Source organism: Strongylocentrotus purpuratus, unplaced genomic scaffold (genome assembly GCF_000002235.5).
Source record: "Strongylocentrotus purpuratus isolate Spur 01 unplaced genomic scaffold, Spur_5.0 spur5_scaffold_20, whole genome shotgun sequence".
NCBI classification, from domain to species: Eukaryota; Metazoa; Echinodermata; class Echinoidea; order Camarodonta; family Strongylocentrotidae; genus Strongylocentrotus; species Strongylocentrotus purpuratus.
This window is the reverse complement of record NW_022145606.1, coordinates 26,313,731-26,326,934: the sequence shown is the minus strand read 5'-3', so window position 1 is coordinate 26,326,934 and position 13,204 is coordinate 26,313,731. Positions and strand designations below refer to the sequence as shown.

Genomic DNA, 13,204 nt, shown 5'->3' with positions numbered 1-13,204 from the left:
TGTGACGGAGCGATTTCGGTTACATCGCCAGTAATGGAAAATTTGGCGGTGCTTTCCACTTTAGCCTACCATTGCGCCTCATTCAGTCATTTTCGGGATTGTTAGTAAATGTAAAAATGAAAGATTAGACTTTTTTCTTTCTAAAAATATAATTTTTGTTCTTCAATACGAAAAATAAGGTCTGTTATTTTTGAGGGAAATTGCCGTCTTCTTTTGCTGAAGCTTCACGTCTTTCCTTTTCAATACACTCACAATACAAAATGCGCAAGCACCTCCGCACGCGCAGATCGGTCGATACCTCCATTCATTCCCCTATTGTCAATGACAATGATTGTCTTCTGCTAAAGCTCGGCCAATTATCCTACATCCTCTTCTTTCAAAACAGTAATCTTCCAGAGTAGATACTTCTTTACATTCGTTTGTTCCTCTAAGGGTAGGGTCCTGAGATAGGCTGAGATAAGCGTTTCATAAAAGAGGACGTCCATACATGAATGATTCGCTAAATTGGTCATGTTGATGAAATAAAAAGGCACTGGTAATCATAGGGGAGAAGAATTACCAACTCCTTTTATCAAAGCATACTTTTATACTTACACAGTTTAGAGTAAGGTCGGTTATTTGTAGCCAAGTGAAACACGGCGAATTGCAAATTTAATTTAAAAGGAATAGGTCTTTATAAATGAGACTACTATAGGCCTAATAATGTTGTTATATGAATAACTACGATATATCTATCGAAATGTGGGGAAAAAACGCCCTCTCATATTGACCAGCGAAAATCGTCCAATCACCGATGGAAAATCGCCATGTAATCATCTTCACCAACAAAACCAATAATCCAAAGCCTTGAAACAAGGCAAGAATGTAGAACGAACGCGCACGTACGCGTCCGTCTCCAGCTGCATGTACAGTTATTTCGATCCGAACATTAACATAGGGTAAAGTTGAAATGATATCACCTTTTTCTCGATTTTTTTTCCACGTAACTTTATTATTTTTGCAAAATATTTAGTTTATAATTTTTATCTCCTTCCATCGAATCCGGGCTACCTCGGCCCACGGGACTACTCGGCCCAGCTGGAAAAACACAGTTTTCCAGCTGGGTCGAGTAGTCCTGTGGGCCGAGGTAGCCCGTCTCCCTTCCAACATGGTGCGGAAGTCTGAATTTAACATAGTCTATTAAATATATTTCATTTGATTTTTAACATATTACTTAGCACCAAATAAACTTTGGAAGAAATCTTTTAACATAATTTTCAGATTTAACACTGATCATAAATCAAATGAATTTGCCTAGATAGATCTAAGAGGGTGTGTTTTCGTTTTTATCGTCAACCTTGATAGTTCATTTTAGGTGTATGAAGCTAGGTAAAACTAAAACTCATAACATGCATGGTACGTTTAATGTCCATGGACAATCGGCCTTTTGCATTGTATATGCACCAATATAAGTACCCTCTTGAGATGCATTTGCCCTATTAAACACACTCACACCTGTGTATTATTTGTAAATTAATCTGTTGAAGACTGTTTGAATCTGTTATAAAGATATCATGCATTTCCCATAGACTCCAGCCCGAGATGTAATTCATTTAATAATATAACGTAATGTGAAACTTCAAAATAAAAATTTGATTTACCGGTATATGATTTCTTATAAATTATGTTACACATTGCAGGTACGAAACAGGAACTGGCAGAAGGAGGAGATAATACTCCTCAGTGGATTTGTTAAGACGAACCGGCCGAAGCTGTATGGCAAGGCACATCATTGTTCGTCCAGAGTATGTACTCTTCTGAATTTGTTTTATTTTTCTTATCAGTAGTGCTCCATTTTTTATGCATGCTCCCATCCTCTCATGTGCAGTAAGTACATTTAGCTGTGTCATCCAATTCTCTTAAACTTGATTTCCTTAAAATATGTGATGAATGGATTTATCAAATTTGCTATGAATTTTATTAAATTTATAAAAATGAAAATGAGGAGAAGGAAAAAATACCGACAGATGTACAAGTACAGGAATTTTCATGTTTGATTTTAGGTCGAGAAGAGGAAAGAAAAGGCCTGGGTGAAGGCCTCGGCACTATTGAATAGCAACGGCTTTGCACGGTCCCCGAAACAGACCAAAAAAAAGTGGAGTGACATCAGAATCTGTGCCAACAGATATGAGGGCCAGAAAAAATTGACAGGTATGTTTTATTTGAACTTGTTTGAATGAATATTGCGGACATTCTGTTCAAGCTGACATTCTTGATTACGCGTTATTTCCTCTTAAATTTGTTGTTGTTGAAAGAAACCCTAGTTTTTGGTTTGTCCGTCCATTCATCTGTAATTGTGTCTTGTTACAATAACTGTAGAATCACTGGTGGTAAAGAGTTGAAACACAAGACCATAACAAAATCAAATATTTCTTTATTTGCTTTAGAGGGGGGAGGGGGTCAGGGCAAATTTCAAGGTTAAAAGGTCAACTACATGTGCAAAAGCTTGTTTCTTTTATGACCATGTTAGGGGAGCCTTCCAAAGTTGCGACTGTGCCCGGACGCGTCGGGGCGCGATGAATAGAACAGTCGCGTCTCAAGAGACGCATTGAGGCGCAAAGGGGCGCAAGGGGGCGCAATAGTCACCCTCATCTGATTCTTGCATATGAAAAGAAACTGTCTATTGTTGGTATAAACCCGCTCTATTCTTCTTACGCCCTTTTGCGCCCTACCAGGCGATGGAAGATTATCTTTCGCGTCATTGTTCTCGCTCGGGATGGCGGTACAGCTTAAACTTGATATAATTTTATAGAAAGTATTTGTCGGCCAAAGCCTGTCTTCCCCTCCTCCGGTTCTCGTTCTGATAAACATTCCATTGTTTGTAAAAACTTTATGTATTCTTCTCGCGTCGCGATCTATTCTTCTCGCGCCGTTTTGCGTCGTAACGGGCGGGGTATTATCTTTCCAATCATTGTGGAAGCTTTGCGATGTACATTGCTACAGCACAGCATGAACTTGTCTGGTGGGAGCGTCTTTGTTTCGGGGGGCAATCAACACACATTTTATTTTTGTTGGGTTTAATACGCCTCCTCTTAATTTTTGTGACGACTGTATGAAATGTGAAATAAAGATGACTATGTACGATTAATGGTTGTTTAATTGCGAGCTTGATTGTCCCCAACAACAAAAAAATAAAAGGCGAATGATGTGAATGAATACATGTATGCGGTTATAATCGGCAAATTGATTACTGTTTAGGACGCTTGTTATGTTTGTAATTTGAATGATTATCAACATATTTGTATAATTCCCACATCGCGATATTATTCTAGCGTCCTAATAATGGACAAAGGAATTATCTTTCTCTCCCGTCATTCATATTCATGCTACGCGTTGCCACAGCCTGAGCTTGGAAGAATATATATTTTGTCAGTAAAATCCTCTTTTTTTCTTCTTCTCCTCCCTTGACTTGGTTCTAATAAATTGCTTATTAGGGATAAGGAGGATAACATCAAACAAAAGATCTACTCAAGATGACGCTCTTTTCATTTCACCTCGCTGTTTGATAAAGTAGAGTTCTGTATGGAGCGAATACAAAAGAAAAGTTCGCTCTAAAGGAAAAAAACATAAAATGCTGTGGCAGGATAACACGCCCGAGATTTGCCTTCGAAAATTGCCCGTCCATAATGCGTTTTAAATCATAATAATTCCATAGCTCTTTTTAAAAGTGGAATGAATAGAAAAAAGAGTCTAGGAACTATATCGAGATTATAAAACATGTGTGTCATGAAGATGTAAAAAAAGCGTAGCTTGATGGCGATAAAGTTGAGCAGCAAATGGAAATGCCATACAAAACATTAATCAGTTCATGGTGATAATTTATCATTCGACTTCTACTTTGCGCTATATGTACTAAATGATCGCAAAACGGGCAGGGACACAAATACAAACATCGATTTCTGCTCTAACATTCGAATCATTTATTCGTAGATTTGTATAATTAAGTGGCGAAAGTGAAATTTTGAAATCATACTGCACAGATACAAAAACATACCTAACATGTTTTGATTCTTAATCCAAAAAAAAAAAAAAAAAAAAAAAAAAAAACGCAAATTTTAAAATATCTTTTTAAAAGGAGGGAGGCGCTTTAGCCCAGTGGTAGAGCAGAGCAGCTCGTAACCGGGAGCTCCCTGGTTAGAAACCAAGTCGATATGCTAGTGCCCTTTGGTAAGGCATAACTCAACATTACATTTCGTTCGGAGAGGTCTTAAAGCCGCCGGTCCCCTGTTTGCCTAATTCAGAGCATATGCTTCATATAGCAGTCAGGTAAAAAAAAAAAAAAAAAAAAGCAAACGGTACAGGAAGCTACCTTTTATGGATAGGCCTAAATTGAGGTTTGACTTAACTAGGGAGAAGAAGGATAACATCAAACAAAAGATCTACTTATGATGACGCTCTTTTCATTTCACCTCGCTTTAAGATAAAGTAGAGTTCTATGGAACGAATACAAAAGAAAAGTTCGCTCTTAAGGAAAAAACGAATGCCGTGGCAGGATTTCACGCGGCCGAGCAAGGCTATTGTTTGATCGCTATAATTGTCCGACTTGCTATAGATTCTTGTTTAGGTACACTATTAAGGCTGCGTATTATGTGTGTGTGTGTGTGTGTGTGTGTGAGGGAGGGGGGGCGACGAAGTGAACGGCCGGACGTAAATGGCAGAGGCCCATCAGGAGGGCTCCGCTCGCTAGTTATAAGGACCGCTATTCATTGGACAACTATTCATGAAGACCGCTATTTGTAATTTTAGAACATGGTCATTATGCATAAGGGTCATGAATTCGTAATACGATACCCCCCTCCCCAAAACTAAATAAATAAATAGAAAACTAATGATGCCATAAAAAATAATGCCCGGTAATTGGTGATAGCCGCCTATGAGCGGAACAATGGGCGCACCAACTATTAGCTGCTCAAAGAGCTGTCTTTTGTCATTGTGTTGCAATAACAATGTCCTTGTAAAAGTTACATGTACTATAATATCCGTATGCTATATAACACCCAATGTGAACATGACGTGTTCAGGCCTTATAACTATATACAGTGCACCAATGCAGTGCACGTTAAAACAAAAGACTTTACTAGCGCTAGCTAACAAATATGAAACGTCAAAACCTCAGGAGCAATTGATGACAACAAATTGTTACGTCAAATGCCACCACCAATACGGTTTCTTCGCGAAGAAATATTCAATCGAATTTCATGTTTGGAACAGATATAGGCGATTTCGAATTGTTCGAGGTGAAAATAACGAATATTGTGTCCGATAAACACTCCTTCTTTCGTCAAGGTCCCATACGATTCAAACATAATTTACAATGTTGATTTGCAAATAATAATCTCTCTGGGAGTATATCGATTTCCCCGATAATGCAGATATTCCTTTTTTTTCCGTAAAATTAGTTTTATAATTTTGCAGGGAGACAGTGTTCCTTATGATTCGAGCAGAATTTTGGTGAGTGCATTTCGAAAAAGAGCGTCTTCCATCTACCGAAACGTTTTGATGATGCAGGCTCCCGACAATACGATTATCATTTCTGTAATATCTTTAATTTGCAGATGTTTGTTCGTTTCGTATGACATATTTATAAACGCCCTATAATCTTATTTCAAGCAGAATCTTACAATGTCTTTGATTATAAGTATCATTTTTAAATCACGGTGTTGAAATACAATAGCTGATTTTGCGAAGATTTAGAGAACCTACGTTTCTATTCTTTAAATCGATCTTGCATGAGAAAGAACAGATTGATGATATAGATATATGACCTATTTTGATCGGATGACAGAACAAAATAATGCAATATGAAACAATAATTTGTCAAAACATACAGAAGGAATACAATTATACATATCGTTTCTGTTTTGTTCGTGAACAAATTAATATAATTGAAGTATTGAACACATTGATGAACAGAAATGAACAATCATTCCAACGTCAATGCCTAAAACACTTCGATGTTGGGAGGGAAATTAACAATCAGAATAAGAATCTAAATCAATGTCATCTACGTAAAATAATAATGAAACAAATTAGTAGCCAAAGTGAAAATTTTAGAGTCAAATCTTTCAAGACGAGAGCGGACACACACGCGGGGATTACATGAATAACTAATGCGTTGGAACGGGCGCGAAAGCTTTTCAAAGTTTAAGCTCCCATTCACAAATTCACAATTCACAAAGAGCGCTTCACCGTTAAGCGCACCGCCCCCCCTACTGAGTGTTATGTAGTGTACGCATATGCATGTTCCCTCCTTTTGAAAACAGCCCCCTAAGTCCGGTGTGTAAAGTCAATACGGGCCGGACTTTTGTGTACTAGACGAGCCGGACTTTGGTGCGTGAAAAGTACCCCTTTATAACAATAAGTCTCCAAACAATAGCCAGATTTAAAATTCATATTGTGAGCATGTGCTTAAATAGTTATATCGGGATTTCCCGGTTATATTGAAGACGTGGGCTAATATCGTGTACGTGTGTGCCCAGAATTTCTCCCTGATTGTTCGACCAACATTAAATTGCTATTGTCCAGCTGACTTTTCTATAGGCTTTTCTACCCTCGGCGCTGAAGGGCAGTGGCGGATCCAGGGGGGGGGGTATTTTTACCTTTTCTGGGGTCCCCCCCCCCTGGCGCTCAAGGGGGGGGGGGGGGGGCTGCAAATTTTAAAATTTTCGAGGGCCAACAAAAAAAATGTGCTCACTACCCCCCCCCCCCCCCCCCCCCCCCCACCACTGAGCGACTTTTCGGCCGGCGCGATTTTCAAATTTTCGGGAGCAAAAAAAAAAAAAAATTTTGCTCACTACCCCCCCCCCCCCCCCCCCCCCCCCCCCAAACTAAGTGACTTTTCGGCCGGCGCGATTTTCACATTTTCAAGAGCAAAACAAAAAAAATTGGGCGCCCTCCCCTAAGAAATCCTGGATCTGCGCCTGCTAAAGGGATTGCGGAAAATTTAAACATTTATTTGTGTTTCGTGATGACCCAGTAGAAGAAGAATAAGGGCTAGCCCCCCCCCCCCCCCACCCCTGAAGAAAAAATGGCCCAAAACCGACAATGCAATCATTACAAATTCCGTCTACTACTTGATACCATCACGCGCATGATGGATCATTATTTAGACAGCTAGTGAGACAGTTCTGTTACGAGAAGCAATTGAACGAATTGCCATGGCTTGTATTATTTGTTTTAGAACGCACTACGCTCTTTCGATACCACGTGGCCCCAATTAAGCACAATATATACGTATTTCAGTTCTTCTCAACAATGACCTAGATCCAAAACTGGCCGCGGCTGTAACCCCCCCCCCCCCCCCTTCTTCGTAAAGAAATATCCGTTAAAATTCTTTGGAACAGAATGATAAACTAATTTCTTCTTGAGATATGTTCGAGGTGAAATTTCAAACATTATTTCCTGGTAACGCTCTTCTTTTTTGATGCATGTTCTATTCTTACGATTTAGGCATAATTTACTATGTTGATTTGCAATTGATAATCTCCCTGGGAGTTTTGCGATATCCCCGATGATACGGGTACAGTGTATTTAATTTTGTTCGTAACATTAGTGTTTTGCAAAGAAAGAACATTCTGAAAATGAGCGTCTCCCTTCTAACGAAACATATTGATGATGTTCCCGACAATACGGATATCATAAAGTATGCATAAACAAAAATCGTAATACAGATAAAACGCTTTTTAAATCAAATTCAAGGAGAAACTACGATATTCTTGATTAAGTATCATTTTCAACATCAAGGATTTAAAAATACGTTATCTAATTTTAAGAAGATTCAAAGGATCTATGGATTGAAATAACAGACCGATGATATAATTATATGATTTATAATGATCATACGACAGAACTGTTTACAAGATGCAACGAAAATTAAAGAAAACAAAACATGCGATAACATCGCTAGAGGAAATATACACAATTTTAATGTAATATGAAACACATAAAGTGTCAAAACATGCACGAGGAAAACAATGTCAGAGAGAGTGGGGTAAGTATAAAATAAAGTTGTTTTTGTCGTGAACAAATCAATTTGTATTAAAATTAATATACTGAACACAATCATGAACAGAACAGGAGGAGATGAAATAATGAACAATCATGCCAACGTTAACGCCTACAGAACTCCGATGTTGAGAGGAAAATAAACAATCAGAACAAACATTGTAACCAATGTCCCCGGCCCCCCACTCAGTGTTATTTAGGGTACGCATATGCGTGTTCCAACCGACCCCCCCTTTTCAGCAAAAGTCAGGTGTGTAAAGTCAATACGGCTCGACCTTTTTCTTTTGTATACGAGCCTTTTTCCGCACCCCCCCTTTTCAGCAAAAGTCCGGTGTGTAAAGTCAATACGGCTCGACCTTTTTCTTTTGTTACGAAAAGGACATTTTGGCAACACGCATGCGGTCATTTTGAAACCTGAGTGGGGGGGCCGGGCCAATGTCATGTACGTAAAATAATATTAAAACAAATCAGTAGCCAAAGTAATGCTTTTCAGAGTCAAATCTCGCAAGACGAGAGCGACACACAAGCAGGCACTATACATGAATAACTAATTCGCCGGATCGGGCGCGAAAGGGCGCGAAAGCCCGGCCCCCCCCACTCAGTGTTATTTAGGGTACGCATATGCGTGTTCCAACCGACCCCCCCCCCCCCTTTTCAGCAAAAGTCCGGTGTGTAAAGTCAATACGGCTCGACCTTTTTCTTTTGTATACGAGCCTTTTTCCGCACCCCCCCCCCCCCTTTTCAGCAAAAGTCCGGTGTGTAAAGTCAATACGGCTCGACCTTTTTCTTTTGTTACGAAAAGGACATTTTGGCAACACGCATGCGGTCATTTCGAAACCTGCGTGGGGGGGCCGGGCGCGAAAGCTATTCAAAGTTTAAGCTCCCATTCACAAGTGTCAAGTGCTTCACCGGGGCGCGCCCCGGCGGGGTAATTTCGTAACAATGATACTCCAAACAATAGCCAGATTTTAATGAGCTGGGAACCAACTGAAGTCCTCTCGTATCCGACGCAAACAGGCGCAAATGGGCGCAAAAAGGCGCCTCCTTTGTTCTCATATCCTGCTCTGCGCCCCGACGCGTCGCGGCACAGTCGCAACTTTGGAAGGCTCCCCTTAAAAAGTAACATCAATAATCTACTACAGATTTTCTTTTTAAAACAATGATATCAAAATTTGAATGTAATCACATTTCTTGAGAAAATTGACGTACATGTCATATATTTCAATTATACTTCCCCAATAAACAAAATCACGTGAAAATCACGTCAATATCAAGGTATCGACTTGAGGAGAGTTACGTTCTTTAAACACCGGACATTTACGTAAATGTGTTAATACGTTTATTTCATTAGGTAACTTGAAACACACGTTCACTAAATCACGCAATTGTCACTGCAATATCACAATTATAATAACGTGATTATCCCTACCTTGGAGACCATGGTTTGTAAACCTAATACTCCCGTGTTTGTTTGGTTATGAAATTACATCTTCATAAACGAAATTATCGCGTCACAGAAACACGTGAAGCGTTAGTGATAGTTTTAGTCAAAATATCTGCGTGAAATTCACGTGAATATTACGAGGCTGATTTGAGATAAATCATGTTCTTCATTCACGTGAAATTTACGTCGAAGAGGAAGTATGTTACTGTAACCCGCGTTCAACCCAATAATTACGCAAATGTTACACAATAAATGAACCAAAATAATGACGTTCTCATCCCGTTTCTGAACATCGTGTCTTGGATCCAAGCGCGCCGGAAGCAGTTTGGGATAAGAGGGGGTTGGGTGGGGGGGGGGGGGGGTGCAAACATCCCAGAAGAGAAAGCTAGTTGCAACTGGTCCAGTTGATGAACCATTTAATGCCATATGGTAACCCTGGAAATTGAAATGGGCTAAATGATCCAGTTGATCCAGGCCAGTTATAATTCAACTGGTCTAGCTGAGCCATTAGAACCATTTGGTAAAACTTCCAACCAGTTGAACAGCAACAATACTTCAATACTGATACGTCTGTATTTCCAATGTAAGGGAATTGATAATAAGTAGACTTACATAATTGAATTAATCGAAAAATTTTCGTATACTTGTACTTTATTGAAACTATTTTAGTTCACAGTTAATGTTTCCCTTATTCATGTTTAACCATTTATACGAAGTAGCGAAATGTCCTAATAACTGGTAATTTATATTTGTAGTATTTTCGAAATGAATTGCATATAACTAAATCATCCGTAATTAAGAAATATGCTGTAAATTCAGATAAATTGTTTAAAAAACATAGATCTGCACGCACCCCATATTCAATATGCAAATGAATTGGTGTCAGCTGGGTCAACTCGAATAATGCCAACGCTCAGTCATCAACTGGTGCAACTGGAAATATGCACACTCCAGTTATCAACTGGTGCAATGAAAATATGCCAACAGTCAGTTATCAACTGGTGAAAATAGAAATATGCCAACAGTCACGGGATTATCACCACGGAACTTAAATGGTAACTGTGAAACCATCAAGACACCCAAGAATAACTCATGTTCACACATGGAAAACACGGAATACCCAGCTTATATTAATAATCCGTTTGAGTCACGCGATCATCACCGCGGAACTGCTGGCAACTTTGACTACGATTTAAATAGGTGTTTTAAGACACCTAATCATGACTAATTTTTCACACCTAAAAGTCACGTATGCCCATCTTAGATTAACAATCCGTTTGAGTCACGAGATCATCACCGCGAAACTTATGGCAACTTTGACTTCCATTTAAATAGGTGTTTTAAGACACCTTATAATGACTATTTGTTCACACCTAAAAGTCACGTATGCCCTGCTTAGATAAATATTCCGTTTGAGTCACGAGATCACCACCGCGGAAGTGCTGGCAACTTTGACTACCATTTAAATAGGTGTTTTAAGACACCTAATAATTACTAATTTTTCACACCTAAATATCACGGATTCACAGCTTAGATTATTAATCAGTTTTAACTACGTGATCATCACCAAGAAAGTTATGGTATCTTTGAAACCATTTAAATAGGTGTTTTAAGACACCTAATAATGACTAATTTTTCACACCTAAAAGTCACGTATGACCAGCTTAGATCAATAATCCGTTTGAGTCACGAGATCATCACCGCGGAACTTATGGCAACTTTGACTACCATTTAAAAAGGTGTTTTAAAACACTTAATAATTACTAATTTTCACACCTACATATCACGTTTTCACAGCTTAGATTAGTAATCAGCTTGAGCCACGTGATCATAACCAAGAAATTTATGGTAACTTTGAAACCTTTTAAAGAGGTGTGTAAGACACCTCAGAATTACTAGTTGAATATAACCAGAGATTCACGGACAGAACAATAAGACGATTAGCCGGTGTAAGTAACGTGATTATTACCATCAACCTTGGATAACCTGTGAAACCAATCAATAAAGGTGCTTACAAGACCAAATAATTACGTATTTATCGCCACCATCGGTTAACTGACAAAAAACTCGTTGCTTGGTCAAGTGGTTATTTGGTCATAAACACTTGATTTACAGAGGTAAGTGGAATCACGTTACTCCAGTCGCGTGATAAACTGGTGGTTTTTAGGTTAGATGAAAACGTGAACAGAAGTACCTTTTTTGTTTAAATGAAGGCACGTGTCGATAACGTTTAAATCTAGTTCAAAAGGCACTATACTTTAAAATCACTTAAAATACACTCCCAAAAGAGGTTACTTTTTGGTGTTCTGTTTATTGGGTCTTCATCTGCTGTATACTTCCATAGGAGGAGGGCCAAGCATCAAAATAAATCCGGTATACGAAGCGGTGCTGTCGGCCATAGCGCCGCAATCCAGGGAGGGCATCTCCAGCGGGGAGGAAGCTGGCTTCGGAAGCAGTGATGAGTCTGAGGTAATCATGAGCTATAAAGTAAATTTGTTTTGGGTCGATCTTGTGGATAACTTAATTAGGGCAATTGTTGAAATTGGTCACAATTACCTTCATTTATTTACTGTACCTCCACCATAAAAGTTTGAAGGGGGTTCTGAGTCGGTGAACGGTCTGGCAGTCAGTTAGTCAGTCAAACAATTTGTAGAGAGAATTACTTCCACAGTTTTGGGACAATTCAAATACAAATTTGTAAACAGAATAACTTTGAGGTGGAAATGTGCAATACATGTTATTTGTTGATACGGTAACCACGATTTTGCATATTCAAAAAGCGTTACCGCAAGGATATTTCTTTTGTAATTATTTTCAAAAATGTTTATTTAATTTGTATCAGAAAATGATCGGACGTTCGCTTGACTACTAAAAATTGAGGATTTTGATGATGAAAAGCATTCTGAGCACAATTGGTCGATGGGCATTATGGATAATTCGTTTCCTCAACTGACTTGTGTTTAATTTTGTTATATTATTCTAAGTATATGAAATAAGAAAATGAAACTTGTCTCTTTTAAATGATCTACCGGTATGTTGGCTCGGTCAGTAAAGCGTCCGCCTCACTTCGGGAGGTTTGGGTACAAATCAATCAATTGGGCAAACAAGAATTTTCATTTTCAGTTTAACTTAATAAAACTTGGAGTGGACTTTAAAAGATTATTATTATTATTGGTGTCAAAATAATTCCTAGAGGAAATGTAACTTTCTTTGTTATGCCTCTGCTACTATGTTTTAGGGTTGTTCGTCTGTCTGTCTGTACATCCCGTTCTCGGATCGCGTTATCTCAAGAACCAATTAATGGATTTCAGCCAAACTTAAGTCATGTATGTATCTTGCAGAGTCAATGAACCAAGTAGATTTTGGGGTCAAAGGTCACAGGGCTCGTTATGCTTCTGTTTTGGTTTGTATAATTGCTCTATATGGTGGAGGCATCATTTCCGATTGCAAGCAGTCGAAGATCCATCTAGTTTAATAGCTGATTTTATTCTTTCCTATTTTTCATATCACAGTGCAGTGAAAGTGGAGTAGCTGTGTCTTTGCTTAAAGGGATGATGGAGCCTGCAGCTGACATCGGTTCACCTTCACCAACGACAGCTACAACACCAGCACCAACGACAGCTACAACACCAGCACCAACGACAACTACAACACCAGCACCAACGACAGCTACAACACCAGCACCAACGACAGCTACGAAACCAGCACCAACGACAG

The 13,204-nt window shown here is 39.0% G+C and overlaps 1 long non-coding RNA gene across 1 annotated transcript; it reads left to right on the top strand.

Moving 5' to 3' along the window:
* Positions 1 to 1,726: 1,726 nt before the first annotated feature.
* Positions 1,727 to 11,950, top strand: LOC115918876. Its single transcript, XR_004065562.1, has 3 exons — positions 1,727 to 1,784; positions 2,043 to 2,190; positions 11,832 to 11,950. It is a non-coding gene; the product is annotated as an uncharacterized LOC115918876 (long non-coding RNA).
* Positions 11,951 to 13,204: the final 1,254 nt, after the last annotated feature.